At 41.9% G+C, this 14,544-nt stretch overlaps 1 long non-coding RNA gene across 1 annotated transcript; it reads right to left on the reverse strand.

The window, feature by feature from the left end:
• Nucleotides 1-7,844: 7,844 nt before the first annotated feature.
• On the reverse strand, nt 7,845-14,068 carry LOC139320298 (uncharacterized). Its single transcript, XR_011600683.1, has 2 exons — nt 13,752-14,068; nt 7,845-8,306 (listed from the first exon to the last, which is right to left on the reverse strand). It is a non-coding gene; the product is annotated as an uncharacterized lncRNA (long non-coding RNA).
• Between the last annotated feature and the right edge of the window lie 476 nt (nt 14,069-14,544).

The raw sequence follows: 14,544 nt of genomic DNA on the forward strand, positions 1-14,544 counted from the left end.
ATAAATTGAGAGCTAACCTCACTCCATACTAGCACTGATGATGTTATCTAGTTTGGATAATGAAACATCTCCAAGAAAACAACCAACCTCAGAGAGCACCAAGACCCACCACTTTGAGATGTTGCAGATCTTCTATGTATGTAGAGTATGCTCCTTTTAAAGCTTAAGTATGTGTACTTGTTTGGAAGTAGTCCCATTGATGGCGGTTCCTTCAAGAAGCACGTTTGGATAATACAGTTCAAGTCTCCTTTGGAAGTATAAGTACTTCAGTTTAGAATCTGGATCAGGTGATAGTAAGAGGTTGAGAGGTGACAGAATGAAAGGTCATTGATTCCTTGGGGAGTAGAGAGAGGCCATTGAGATACACATAACCTTGTTGGCTGGTCCATCACTCTTGCCTGCCTCTATAGAACTTTCTGTTAGCAGCAATGTGCTCTGCTCCCAGATCATCCCAGCCAACTGGCTTCCTCCTTCCCTCCTAACTTTGGAATGTCATATCACTGGAGCTCTAATGAAGACAAATAAGCTGTTTTCAAAGTTGTTGACACATTCTCCTAATAGAGAAGGGGAGAAATCATATAACTTCACCAAATACCAAGAGGCAGTGATTCATTTGGGAGGCAGCATATCTTATTATGTACTTCCACTGTGACTCATCCTAAATAAAGCAGAAGTTCTTATTAAAAGATCGGTGAAAAAAAGGCTTGGGCCCAGCCTTGTGTAAATCTAATGAAATGTACTTGTGAGACGGACTTCTGCCACCAATAGCCTCCCACCGGCCAGTCCGCTCACACAGAGAGGGACTTCTCAGGGTGCCGTCGGCCAAGCAATGTCGGCTAACGACACCCAGGGGGAGAGCCTTCTCTGTGGGAGCTCCTGCCCTTTGGAACGAACTGCCCCCGGAAATACGCAAGATCTCCGACCTCCGTGTGTTTCGCTGTGCCCTTAAGACCCTACTGTTTCGCCAGACTAACTATGTAATTATTTTAAATTGGGAGTTTTGAATTGGGGGTTTTAATCCGGGCTGAAATTGTGTAATATTTTTAATAATTTTAAATTTTGATATTTGTATATTTTTTGTTTTAAAATGGCTGTACACCACCCCGAGTCCTTCGGGAGAGGGGCGGTATAGAAATAAAATAAAATAATAATAATAATAATAATAATAATAATAATAATAATAATAATAATAATATGCACCTGATTTGGGGGGGTGGCTGATTTAAGTTTTTCTTATTCACTTTGCATTCTAGTAAAGTCAATCTTTTTCTCCCTTTTTCATTTTGAGAAATGCCTTGCTTGGTATTGGCAATTATTTCTGCCTTGAGCCTAAGCCTAAAATTGACGCCAAACCAGAGGCAAACAGCAGCTTCTCCATTAACACCTGTACTGATTTTCCCCCCTCCCATCTGTGCCGACCAAGTATTTTAAAGTGTTTGTGGAATCCATTTTACCTCTAGAGAACTGGGGTTGTACATTTGGCAGTCTGGGCCAAGCTAAGCAAAAATCCTTTTACAGGTAGTCTTCAACTTACAACAACAATTGAGCCCAAAATTTCTGTTGTTAGAAATGTGAGACATTTGTTAAGTGAATTTTGCCCCATTTTATGACCTTTCTTGCCATTGTAGTTAAGTGAATCACTGCAGTTGATGAGTTAGTAACACAGTTGTTAAGTGAATCTGCCTTCTCCATTGATTTTGCTTGTCAAAAGGTGATCACATAACCTTGGGATACATCAACTATCATAAGTATGGACCAGTTGCCAAGCATCTGAATTTGATCACATGATCATGGGGATACTACAAAAGTTTTAAGTGTTAAAAATGGTCATGAGTCACTTTTTTCAGTGCTATTATAACTTTGAATTGTCACTAAATGAATAGTTGTAAGTTGAGGACTACCTGTATTTCACAGGAAAAATGGTGAGGGGTGTGCTGGAAATTCCTCGCATTATTAACCTAACTGACACTGTGTCCTTCCAGGTGAAGTTGAAAAATACAACAGCAAGGTTGGTAAAAGTGAAATAAAATTGAAAGGATAGGAACTACTGCCTGCCTTCCATTTACCACTTTGAAAATTGCTTTTTAAATGTGGGTGAAGTTCTGTCAGTTGATTGACTTTTCTATTCTCTTTCTTTTCTCCTTCAGCGTTGGGAACTAAAACTTAAGGAAATAAGATACACAGGCCAGGAAGGGGACAGATACATCCTAAAAAAACCTTGAATCAGTGCACATTGATTTAAGACGTAAACAGCAGAAGTTGCGGATGGATAGGGAGGGTTATATGAATAGACTAAAAATGCCTTTCCTGGCAACTTCCAGATGTTTTGGACTGGAAATCCCATAACTTCTCTCCCAGTGCTAGGAAGTTTGAGGGCTAGTAATCCAACTCATCTGCAATACAGATTGGAAAACCTTGAGATCTGCTGAAGAGAGAATTGTCGGCAAAAGAAACAAAGCCAAGACATTCCTAGTCAGCTCTTTAGCGTAAGCTGATAAAAGCAGTCTTGAAATTATGGCCTAATTTTGGCACAATAAGGAAAAATATATTATTTATTGCTTGCCCTGCTTTTTTTGTTCTATAAGTGTTATAGAAGTACAAAACAAAGCAAATCCTAATGAATGCTGGATTTTATTTCCCTTTGGCTTAGATAATGACATATAGGAAGGTTGCTTGCATCCTCCCTTAAATCACCCTGGGCTCCTGGTGATATCCATGTACCATTCTGGCAGCAATAAGGAAGTGTCTTGCACTGTGCATGGTGGAGAAGGACGGATTGTGGTGACCAAGGCTATAAGTGCTGCTGAATCAAGTGGCAACTGTGGAATCAAATAATGGGCACTATTTCAGGCTATTGGTGAGTTAATGCAATGAAATACAGTAGAGCTAACTGAAACCCAAAGAGTTCTAGAAAGGAAGCATGAAGATTAGAAAAAGATAGCCATTTTTACCCAAGGGCTGCTGGGATTTATTGTAGAGGAATGCTATAAACCCCAACTGAGAAAGAGTCTCTAGTGGCTAGAAGTCTGTAAGGTTAGGGTACTTGAAAAGTACATATATGCTGTCTTGACATCTCTTGTCTAAGTTAAATGCCTCCATTTCTCAGTTTTCCAGCCATTGCTAGTTTTTCTGTACCTGTTCAAATTTTTTCTCCTAATCATTTTTAAAATACTATGTTTCTAGCATTCTTCTACAATCATACTCCAGATGACCATAGCAGAAAAAAGCAAAAAAGTAGTTCCCTTAATTTGGAAATTACACTTTGATTTATGCAACTAAAACTGCAAATACTATTTTAAATCAAATAATACTTCTGCTTTTATTTAGCATTCAATAAACTTAAAGGTAAAGGTAAAGGTTCCCTGTGTCCATATGTGCTAGTCGTTCCTGACACTAGGGGACGGTGCTCATCTCCGTTTCAAAGCCGAAGAACCAGTGCTGTCTGAAGACGTCTCCATGGTCATGTGGCTGGCATGACTAAACGCCAAAGGCACATGGAACACTGTTACCTTCCCACCAAAGGTGGTCCCTATTTTTCTACTTGCATTTTTTATGTGCTTTCAAACTGCTAGGTTGGCAGAAGCTGGAACAAGTAACAGGAGCTAACCCTGTTACGCGGCACTAGGGATTCGAATAGCTGAACTGCTGACCTTTCGATCGACAAGCTCAGCATCTTAGCCACTGAGCCACCACGTCCCTTCAATAAACTTACAATTCCAATAAATTTGTTTCACAGGTATTACTTATAAATCAGTCATATTCTTCATTCTATCTCTATATTTACATTTACATTTATTTTTAATTTCCTCTTAATGTAACACTCCACATATTGGATAAGTGTGTAGCCCACAGCACACAGAGAATTTATGTAACAGAAAGTCTCTTTCAACCCTTAAAATGCCAGGTACAAGATTTCCAATCTGAGAATATAAATCTAAATACTTTACAGATTGAGCAAATGTATGTCTAGGAATGTAAGAAGGTCTCAGATATCCAGTGGTTTTAGACCAGGGGCATCAAACTTGTCGCATCACGTTGTCATCACATGACATATCACTTTTTCCCACTTTGTTAAAACGGGGTAGACGTGGCCAGTACGTGACGCATCCAGACCGCTGACCATGAGTTTGACACCCCTGCTTCAGAGGTTTTCAAATAATCTAGAATGATAGATTTAAATGTTGGGTTTCAAAAGATCAACAATTTGTGAAACAGCATAAACTGAAAGAGTGGAAATGTTAGCAGGAAACCTGAGGCTGTTCTGTTTCTATTTGGTTTCACACAATGAACTTCAAGAGACGTCTTGTAACTAATCCCAAAGCTGCCAGAATTAATATTCCATATCTTCCTACATCCATTTTTCTTGTTTTTGTTGTTGTTGCTGAATTGTTATAGATATATTCAAGTGATCTATTTCCTAAAGCCAGCACAATCTCTAATCAGTTCACTGAAGTTATTTCAGACATGAAAGGACTTAGCATTTAACTAAATGTGTTTGCTCTTGTGAATGGTTTTAAATCCCGAGATTCAGTTACAGTAGCCAGAGTGAACTTCACAGGGTACTCTTTTTAACCAGCTTTGAATCAGGAATGTTTGTTTCACAAATTTCTACTAACTTTGACTTCTCACCTTTTGGTCAGAAAGTCATTCAAGAGTTTGGAGAATAATTCACAATATATATTTTGCAGCTCTATATTCTTAAACTCATTTCCGCACATACTTTATTTGAATTAGGGCTTTGATTTGTAATCTGTTCTGACTGGTAGACCAAACACCTATGGAAGGTATAGAAATAGCAAAAAAAAAAAAAAAAAAAAAGCATGCTAGGGCATATACAAAGTAATTTATTCACCAGTTATGATTATTTGCCTCTATAATTGGCACTAGGTAAAATATATCTATGAAACAGAGAAAGTATACTGCCTATCAGGCATGCTGAGGTCAGTACTTTTATCTCAGTTTCAATAAAGAAAGGATAGAAAGACTGTGTAATAATCTAAGGTAAATTCTTTGGAAATTCTAACTCTTGCAGCTGTTGTGTAGATTTTTAATTGATTTAAGAAATTATTGCTTTCCCATTACCCTCAGATGATGTTGGATTGCCTAGTGATGAGGAGCTGTTGTAACCAACACAGTTGTGGAAATAAAATTAAGAATATTACTAAATATAAAATCAGTGTGATAGTCAGTTACAATAATGGCCCCAATGACCACACCTAAAAATCATTCTGGAAAAATTTGCTAAGTAACATAATCTCAGAGGAGAGTGATAAAGGGGTGAATGGAAGAGACAGAAGGGAGGGAAGTCTGAAACTCAGCATCCTTGGTGGAGTTTGTCAGAAATAATTCCTTCTGATCCCTATAGCTGAAGCTCCAGATCAAAGCAGACACAGCGGATTCAACAGTGCACTGGTCTCAAATCAGGCCACAGAAATCTATGTGCCATGGATCTCATGAGGCTTCCTGTTTATTGAAGAAAAAAAATATTTTGGAAATTAATCTGTCAGGCTTTCTAGCTCTGCCAAAAATAAGAAAGCATTTGGCTTTCTAAAAGAATATATTAAAATATTCATCTATTCAGGGAGGGGGGAGATTTGAATTTTCTTCTTTAGGCACAAAGGCTGAATTTCTTTATTTCTTTATTTGATGATTGATTTCTATAGCTACCCATCTGAAGAAAGGGGTCAACCTACTTTCCAAAGCACCAAAATAGAAGAAACAATCAAGGAGAGAAGCAACCTAGAGCTGACAAGAAACTTCCTAACAGTGACGACAATTAACCACTGGAACGGTTTGCCTTCAGAAGTTGTGAGTGCTTCATCACTGGAGGCTTTTAAGAAAAGATTGGGCAGCCACTTATCCAAAATACTATAGTATAGGGTCTCCCCCTTGAGCAGGAATTGGACTAGAAGACCTCCAAAGTCACTTCCAGCTCTGTTATTCTGTATAGTGATCCTGGACTACCTGGCACACAACCAAGTGATACTGAAATATTAATGTTAGGTGAGAGAGATTTGACAATAACCAAAAAGATAAGGTACAGTTACTCTTTGACTTACAATCATTTGTTTAGTGATCATTCGAAGTTACAACAGCACTGAAAAAAGTGACTTATGACCAGTCCTTGACTTACAACAATTGCAGTATCCCCACAGTCATGTGCTCAAAATCTGAGCGCTTGACAGCATGTATTTACAATGGTTGCAGGGGCCGCAGGGTCACAGGATTGTCATTTCTGACCTTCCCAGTCAGCTTCCAACAAGCAAATTCAATGGGATTTGCTTAATGAACACATGATTCACTTAACAACTGTGGTGATTTGCTTAACAACCAACCAAATAAAAGATTGTAAAATCAGGTGCTACACTCACTTAACAACTGCCTTGTTTAGCAACAGAAATTCTATTCCCAATTATGGTTATAAGTTGAGGACTATCAGTAAACCTCATTCCCTGTTCTTTATTATCTAGGGCAGTAGAAGCACTAAAAACTGCTGAAACTTAACTGTCATTACACCTCACCACTGAGCACACTGTTCAGGACCGCTGCAGTATACCCACAGCTGGATGGCTGCAGGTCTCCTGCTCATTATCCCATGAAGCTTCAATTCCATTTGCTCTTATTGGACCCAAGTTGCTGTAAACAAATGGGCCCTAACTTCCAATAGGGATACTTAGGATACAGGAAAATCTTCATAGATGGGATTGTCTTGCCCAACCATCACACACTATCACTGTATGTCTGGAAGTGTTCTGTTTGCAGTTGCGGTTGGGTAGCCCCTTCTTTCAGGTGTAAATGGAGAGAAACCAGAAGCGCTACCTTCCCTTCTTTCCTTTTCTGCAGTGGGTTCGTTCGTTCTTTGCCTGGTCCTGTTTCACAACCTAGAGGCTGAAGTGGCATAGCTGGATTCCAGCTTAGAAGTTCAGCCAGGAATTTCAAAATTAAACCAAAAGGGGCAGCTGAATGTAAATTTCCAACATTTAATTCTAAATTGGAGAGATTCTTGTTAAATGGTTTAGGATGAGGTGAAATATTTAATTTAGAAAGAAAAACATTTCATCCTCAGCCACCTCACTGCACAAAACAGTGTTTTTTATGGTCTCTGACTCAGATCCTCAACCTTTTTAAAATATATTTTTATCCACACACACGGTTGGAAAATAAATAAAATAAAATAAATTATTATATCTCCTATGCCAAATTAGAATCAGATGAATTCTTTAGTATTTACAATTAATATAGTAATCCTATTGATATTTTCAAAGAATGTGCCAGAATATTTTTAAATAAACTCATACGTATAAAATTGTAAGGATTTCCTTCCAAATTAATTTAGTTCAGAGGTAATAAAAGAGAGACCTGTGTGAACCTTGATTTATACTGGACTGGTTAATTTTTGATCAATAAACCCTCAAAGGTTTGTACAGTGATTCAGATCTCAGTTGCATTTCCATCCATGGAACTCCTAAATCTGTGAGGTATTTCTGAGTGTTTATGACTTAAATATTTCACCCTGTCTTTGATACGTTGACTTTCAGGTGTTTCTGGGATCTTCTTCCAATTCAATTTGTTTAATATTTCTACTTTGTCCCATATTACATATCAAAATTAGGTTTTAAATCAAAGGAATGGCAGGTAAAGGATGGTGTTGTTTTGTAGCTGTCCAGGGACACCCCCCCCTCCAATCATAACAGAAGAGTTTTTAAGACATTTGCTTCCTTATTTTAAACATCTTACAGAAATCCACTTAAAACTAGTAACAGATTATTTCAGCAGGTGGAGATTATTTGGAAGTTTTGGGAAAAGGTAAGAGATTTACTTCAATAATTCTGTTTCACAGAACATTAAAAGAAACCGTCCAACAGGACCATCTTTATTCTCAATTGATCAATTTTGATGGGTAAATCTCATTCATGATATTTTAAACAGATTAACAGAGTTGGAAGGGACCTTATAGGTCATCTAGTCCAAACCACCACCCCACCCCGCTCAAGCAGGAGACCCTACACCATTTCTGACAAATGGCAGTCCAATCTTTTCTTGAAAGTCTCAAGTGACAAAGCTCCCACAACTTCCGAAGGCAACTTCTGTTCCATTGGTTGATTGTTCTCACTGTCAGAAAGTTCCTCCTCATTTCTAGGTTGAATCTCTCCTTGGTCAGTTTCCATCCATTATTCCTTCTGGCCTTCAGGTGCTTTGGAAAACAGCTTGACCCCCTCCTCTCTGAGGCAGACCCTCAAGTATTGGAAGATAGCTATCATGTCTCCCCTGGTCCTTCTCTTCACTAGACTAGACATGCCCAGTTCCTGCAAATATTAAATATGTTAATATTTAAATTATCTCTAAATAAACAGATAAATTTATATAGTAAAACAACGAGCCAACAATTTGAGAAAAGGGAAACTCAACCAATAGCTGACTGGAAGTTCAAAAATTGCAGTACAAAACACTTTGCTTAAAAGATAACTGAAATCCATCCCTTTTATTTAGAAATAAAGACGTTTTATACAGACTATGGCCACCTTTTGATAACATCATGGCAAGTTGCCATGTTATGCTGTTATGATGGGTGGATGGATGGATGGAAGAAGGAATTAAGGAAGGAAGGAAGGAAGGAAAGAGGGAAGGAAGGAAAGAAGGAAGGAAAAATTCTCTTCTATTGGACCCTTCCAGACTTGGTTAACTAACTGGTTGAAGGAAGGGAGGGAGGGAGGCTTTTAGCCCGCTCAGTAACAGTGTCCCTCTAGGGGGGGGGAGAGGGAGGAAGGAAGGAAGTCAGGCATTTTGGCAAATTCTTTTACATCTCTCTCCTTTCGCTGGATTTAAATCCTAGTATTGAATTTAGTGAGACTTACTTCTGAGTAAACCAACTGTTCCTGCATTGGTAGGGGTGGGGGAGAGGAAGGAAGGAAGGAAAGCATTTTGGCAAATTCTTCTACACCTCTCTCCTTTGGCTGATTTCTATTACATTCCCTCTAGCCAATTGGTTGGGGGCTAATTGTCACAGAGGGCGGAACACCCAGGACGAACCTTCTTTCTGCGAATGGGCCGAGTGGAAGGGTCTGCGATGAAGAGGTCGGTGGCCCATTCCCCATGGCATATGACTGGAGGCGTGCCAGCTGAGGAGATAAATCGGGGGAGAATCGCCCGAGGACAATGAAGAGAGAGACTAAAAGTCCTAGACCCTTCAGAAGTGGGTAAAATGAGGACCCAGATTGTTGGGGGCAATATGCTGACTCTGTAAACCGCTTAGAGAGGGCTGGAAAGCACTGTGAAGCGGTATATAAGTCTAAGTGCTATTGCTATTAACAGCGCGGAAAATAGATTCCAGGTTCGACTTGAATTAATCCTTTAAACCGCCCCTAGAGCTCGGACTAAATATCAGCAGAGCTAGAAGTTGAGGGGATTTCAAGGCACCTCTCCGGGCTTTGGGATCGGCTTCTGAAATCCTCTTAGTGCTGTAGCCATATATTCTTCTTTCGAAAAGAAAGAACTGGCTCTCGGTCACTCGGTCAACGCCCTTCGTAAATTCAGTCCCTGGGACTGAAAGTAGCCTCTGGTCTCGGAGCACTCGGACCCCTTGGCTAGCAGAACCAAGGGGCGACAAGATGATTTCAAGCGAACGTCTGTCATTCGTGGGCACGTTTCTTTCTGGAGGAAACAGCTTTGCTCGGTGGGGTCTTGAGCTGCCATCCTAGGGCCACGAAGTTCCCCGGGTGAAACTTATTGAGGTGACTCGTTCTGTAATTCTTCATCTGCTGAAGAACTTTTCAGAACCCTGAAAAGTTCTCCATCTCAACAAGTGGATTTGAAAGAACTCAATGCGTTTGCCTGGAAAGGGAAGGAAGGGCCTCGTTGAAGACGGGAGCCCTGGCCAAAAGCTTTCTCAAAGAGGAAACGGGCAAAGAAAACTAAAAGGTGGAGTTGGGGGGAGTGAAAAGAAAAAGAAATGTTCATGTTAGTTACCAGCACTTTGCTCAAACCCTCAGCACACCATTGAGGACGGGGCAGAGAAACCTAAACTGGTGAATTTTTCTGGAAGGTGGTCTCCCAAATGTGAGTCTGCGGAGGCGAGCTGAGAGGGGAATCTCTGCACTGAGGTTTGGGGGGCAGCGAGGAAGGCTCCACTTTGTTTACGACTCTGGCCTCCACAGCCGCCGCCGCGGAGCCCGTCGACTCCCGCTTCCAGCAACTTGAGGAGGACGAGACTTTACGCTGTGCAGAGTCGTCCCTGTTCGCTGACACGCCAGCCGCAGCCACTTGGGAGGTCCTGCCCGGCTAATGCAGTCGCAACTAACTGCTCCCAACAGGAGACTTAGTGAACTAGCCCAGGGTCAGCATTAAAAACAAGCGCTCTTTAAAAACAGTGAGTGAGTGAGTGAGTGAGTGGGGGGAGGCAAAAGTCAAAGGCGGTCAGTCGTCTGGAATGAAACAGCTCTTATTGACCAGAGGCCCGGAAAAGGCAGAGCCCACCCAATTCCCAGACGCCAGGGATGCAGGCGTGGTTCTGGATCTGGGCTTGCTCGTGTGTCCTTGCTATTGCTCATTAAGCCTTCCATTTGTCTGCTCTTTACAAGGTGCACGAGTCGAGTTCTAGCATAGGAAAGGGCTATTCTCAAGCTACCTTGGGTTCTGTATGTCTTTTTCTAGCCTAATACCACGCCCGGAAGGATCTGTCGGCAGAAGGGCCTGAAATCCGTCTAGAATTTGGAGCTTGATACGAGGATTGGCGAAACCATTTCACAGAAGGAAGGGCAAGTCCCACGGACTGCCCTTCCACCCTGCTCTCTGCTGCTATTAAGTGGGGCAGCTGGGAATAGCAGCGTCTTGGGAGTTTTCTCATTTTTTCTCGCGAGGAGAAGCCAATCCGACTAAAACAACCTGTTTCCACCGCTCCTCACTTTGCTACAGTTTTCGAAAAGTTAATTGTGTTGCAACACGTGAAATCCCGTGCAATTGGCTTTCTCCGAGAACAAGCGGCCAAGGCTTGGCTTCTAACCTCTTCTGCTTCTGCCTGCAGACCGCGGGACCAACTTTGACCAAGTTTGACCAGGACCAAGTTTGACCTGGCAACCGCAGGTCCCATGCAACTCGCTGGGATTTCCGCTGAATCGCAGTAGAGATGCAGAGAATATGGCTTCCCTTCTATAAGGATTCCAGAGCTGGTGCATACTTCATTCGAAAATAAATCTTCCTGGGTTCTCTAAGGTGTTTAACTACCTGTTTGAAATTTCTGTTACTTGGCAACTCACCTAGCCAGAGCACCATCTAGGATTAGGTAGACTTTCTTATTGATTGCCTTTATAAAGTATTTGCAGGCCAACAATAGGACTTGGATTTAAGCACCAATATCACAAAAATATACACTTTAATTATGGTTAGAATACAAATAAGCTATTCAGCACAAGGAGGGGGAGGAAGATCCATTTGTATTGGTCCTTGGCCTCTAAATGAACGATGCGAGAAAAAGGCAGTTTATGCTAGAAGAATGTGGTATCTTTGACAGGATTCCACCAAAAACCTGAGCAAATTTTATTAAGATCTAGCACAATACAAATTGTTTCAGTAGATCATTCCAGTTGTTGCTATCATTAATCATTTTCATCATTGCTGTTGATGATGCATCTTTCCATCTGGATCTAGTCAACTCGGATAATTTCTCCTTGGAAGAAGGCTATTTAATTTTGGGCCCAGTTTTCAGGTATGCAAATCAGAGAAATGACTGGGCAAAGACAGCATTCTGGCAGGCAGGAATAGCCAAGCCAGATCACATATCTAAGTCAGCCTTTCCACAAGGTGAAGGTCTCCAGGTGCCTTGGATTGCAGTGCCCATTATCCCCTGTAACATGCTGAAGATAATGTTGACAACAAAATGAAATGATAGGGCCTGTAGTACATAGTAACTGGAAGGCACCAGTTTGGTTTGGGGAGCTGGCTGTTTATTGTAAAATATTAAAATATTTCATTTATTTTATTTTTACTCATATTTCCTATATTTATATATTCATTCATCTCAATCAATTTATTCTGTGTGGTTTACAACTTTTAGATAATGTTTAAAAATACATTAACATTTAAAAATAAACAGCAGGGTTGCATCTGGAGCCTGTGGAGCTGCCTAGCTTTCCAAAATGAACACAGACATCAAAGAAAGGAAGGTGGCAAAGATGGTTGGTGTGATGGAAGTAGAAAATGGAAATGGAAATGTTTATCTTTTACATGGCAACTATTGTAATTGCTGCACTGGAAGAAGAAACAAAAGGGGGGGAGATGCAAAATCCATGTTGCATGTCTGTATGTCTTGGATCCTTTAAGTGGGAATAAAAATATTCTTTATTGGAGATACACATACACACACACACATACATTAGTAGCAAATAATAGATTAACTTTGGATAAAAGTATAAAGTACACACTGCATTCATACATCAACAGAAGTAGCTCAGTGTACTCCAATTATATTTTGAGAGATAGGAAAAATGCTTTTTATGATTATGATTCAAAAGTAAATATAAGTTTTTACTTGAAATGAATAGCATCACATTTAGTGACTTTAAAAGAGCCTGATTGCATGAGACACAAATATTCCAAATAGAAATATATAGAATTGGTGTGCAATACCCATAGACAGATTCTAAACAGATTCCTTGGAAAATGAGTCTCTTCACAAAGCTACAGCCTTTCAGATAAATAGCCTAATGCTTGCTGCTATGAATAGATCTCTGTAAATTACAAAACAACAAGCTAGACAGGAACTTTTTTTAGAGACAATTTTTTGGGGAAAGGGAACAGATGGAAAGGGTCATCCAACACACTTTAATTACTATGTGTTGGTTTTGGTGCTTTTTAATCAGTGTAGCTATAAATGCTAAACTTTACAGCACCACATGAAAGGAAATATCTCATCCCAAATTCTTCCAAATCTTACTTAATTGACCCTAATTCACTACTTAACCCCAGATAATTCTTTTTCAATCAGAAATTTAATTCCAATAAATATCTGCAATCAAATTCCATTTCAGATTTCTGACTTTCTATCCTTTGGGCCTGCGTTTCATTAAGCCCTTGAAACACCAGCTATTATGGACCCAGATCACAACACAAATCTGTGATAAACTTAGAGTGAAAATGTCTAGAACCACTGTACCAGGGATTGAAGGAAAAAAGCTGTGGGCGGCATTTAGACCATACCCTTTTTGTATAAAGTTAGAGTTTGCTGACGTCTAGAGCTGAGGAAACAGAGGACTGGACTGGAGATCTGCACCAAGGATTCTGATTTAATTAGCCAATTGTTTTTGTGGTAAAACTCATCCAAGCTAAATCTAATATCTTTGATATCTTTGGTGAGGGGGGCATCAACTGATCCAAATCCCAACCTACTCTCTCTTCTCGAGACCTCAGATTCAGTGGGTGGGGTGGGAGTTCCCTGGGCCAGAGGCCAGCGCTACCCTTCTCCCTATGTAACGGGGCTAGAAGAGGCTGAATTCGAACTCAGGCTTCACTGGGACGCCGCGTTTTTCTCCTCTTCCCTTGGGAGCCAACGGGCCAAGAAATCTCCCTGGCCTCCGTCAGGGGCTCCTTCTCCTTTTTTGGCCAACCCTCCAGGCCAAGCCCTTTCAACCTTCCCAAATGGGATTCGGGGGTGGAAAGTTTGCAGCGGATAGCGGTGGGAGAGAGGAAGCTCTGCAGTATCCGCGACCCAAGAAAAGCGCCCCCTCCTCTCGCGTCCTAGTCTGCAGCCGGTGACCTACCGTCTCCTCCCTTTTCTTCCCGCCGATCGCTGAGCAAAGGGTGTGGAACCGCCGAGAGGCTCCGAGAGAGACTGGCGGGAGGTGGGGCGGGTCACAGAACGCTCCTGGGCTCCACCTTTCCCCTCCCGGGGTCTCCGCCTCAGAATCTGTGGCCGATTGGAGGGTTTTTTCCTTGGTTTCTTCGCTGTTGTTTTGGAAGGGCGTCGCTACTGGAGAGAGGAGGGCGGCGGCGGCGGCGGCAGGGGCAGGGCGCGAGGTTTCGTTCGAGAAACTCAATCTGCCCCACAGTAGCGCCTGTCTCTGGCACCCATCACCGCTGACAGCCGCAGCCTGACCCGACGCGCGCGCCTGCGCACACCCGCCGGGAGGTCTCTCTTCCCTCTTCCCTTCGTGGAGGTGCTCAGAGCCTGCAGGGAGCGCCTGGCAACCGAGACTCCCCCCCCCGTCCCCGCTTTCCAGACCTCGAGGGCTGCTGACCCCTCGAGCGGCTTCAATGAATAAACGCAGGAAAAGAGGCCGTCCCTCCAGGAAGCGAGGCTGAAGGTCGGCGGCGGTTTTTTCCCCTCCAAGGGAGTTCCCTTCCTCCATGCTGGAGGGAGAGGCCTCCCGCGACCGTCCACAAAGGGGAGAGAGGCGACCGAGCAGCCAAATACACGCTTTGCCAGCATAGAAGCCCGCAGGTAAATCGAGGAAGAGAAAGAGAGGCAGGGACGTCAAGAAAAGTTGCCGAGCAGAATGGCTGGTTGCGAAAGTCTCTGCGCGACGCGCCTTGAAATGCCTTTCAGTGTAGCGG

The sequence above is a fragment of the Pituophis catenifer genome, unplaced genomic scaffold (genome assembly GCF_029215685.1).
Source record: "Pituophis catenifer annectens isolate HBS135680 unplaced genomic scaffold, rPitCat1.0.hap2 SCAF_8, whole genome shotgun sequence".
NCBI lineage: Eukaryota > Metazoa > Chordata > Lepidosauria > Squamata > Colubridae > Pituophis > Pituophis catenifer.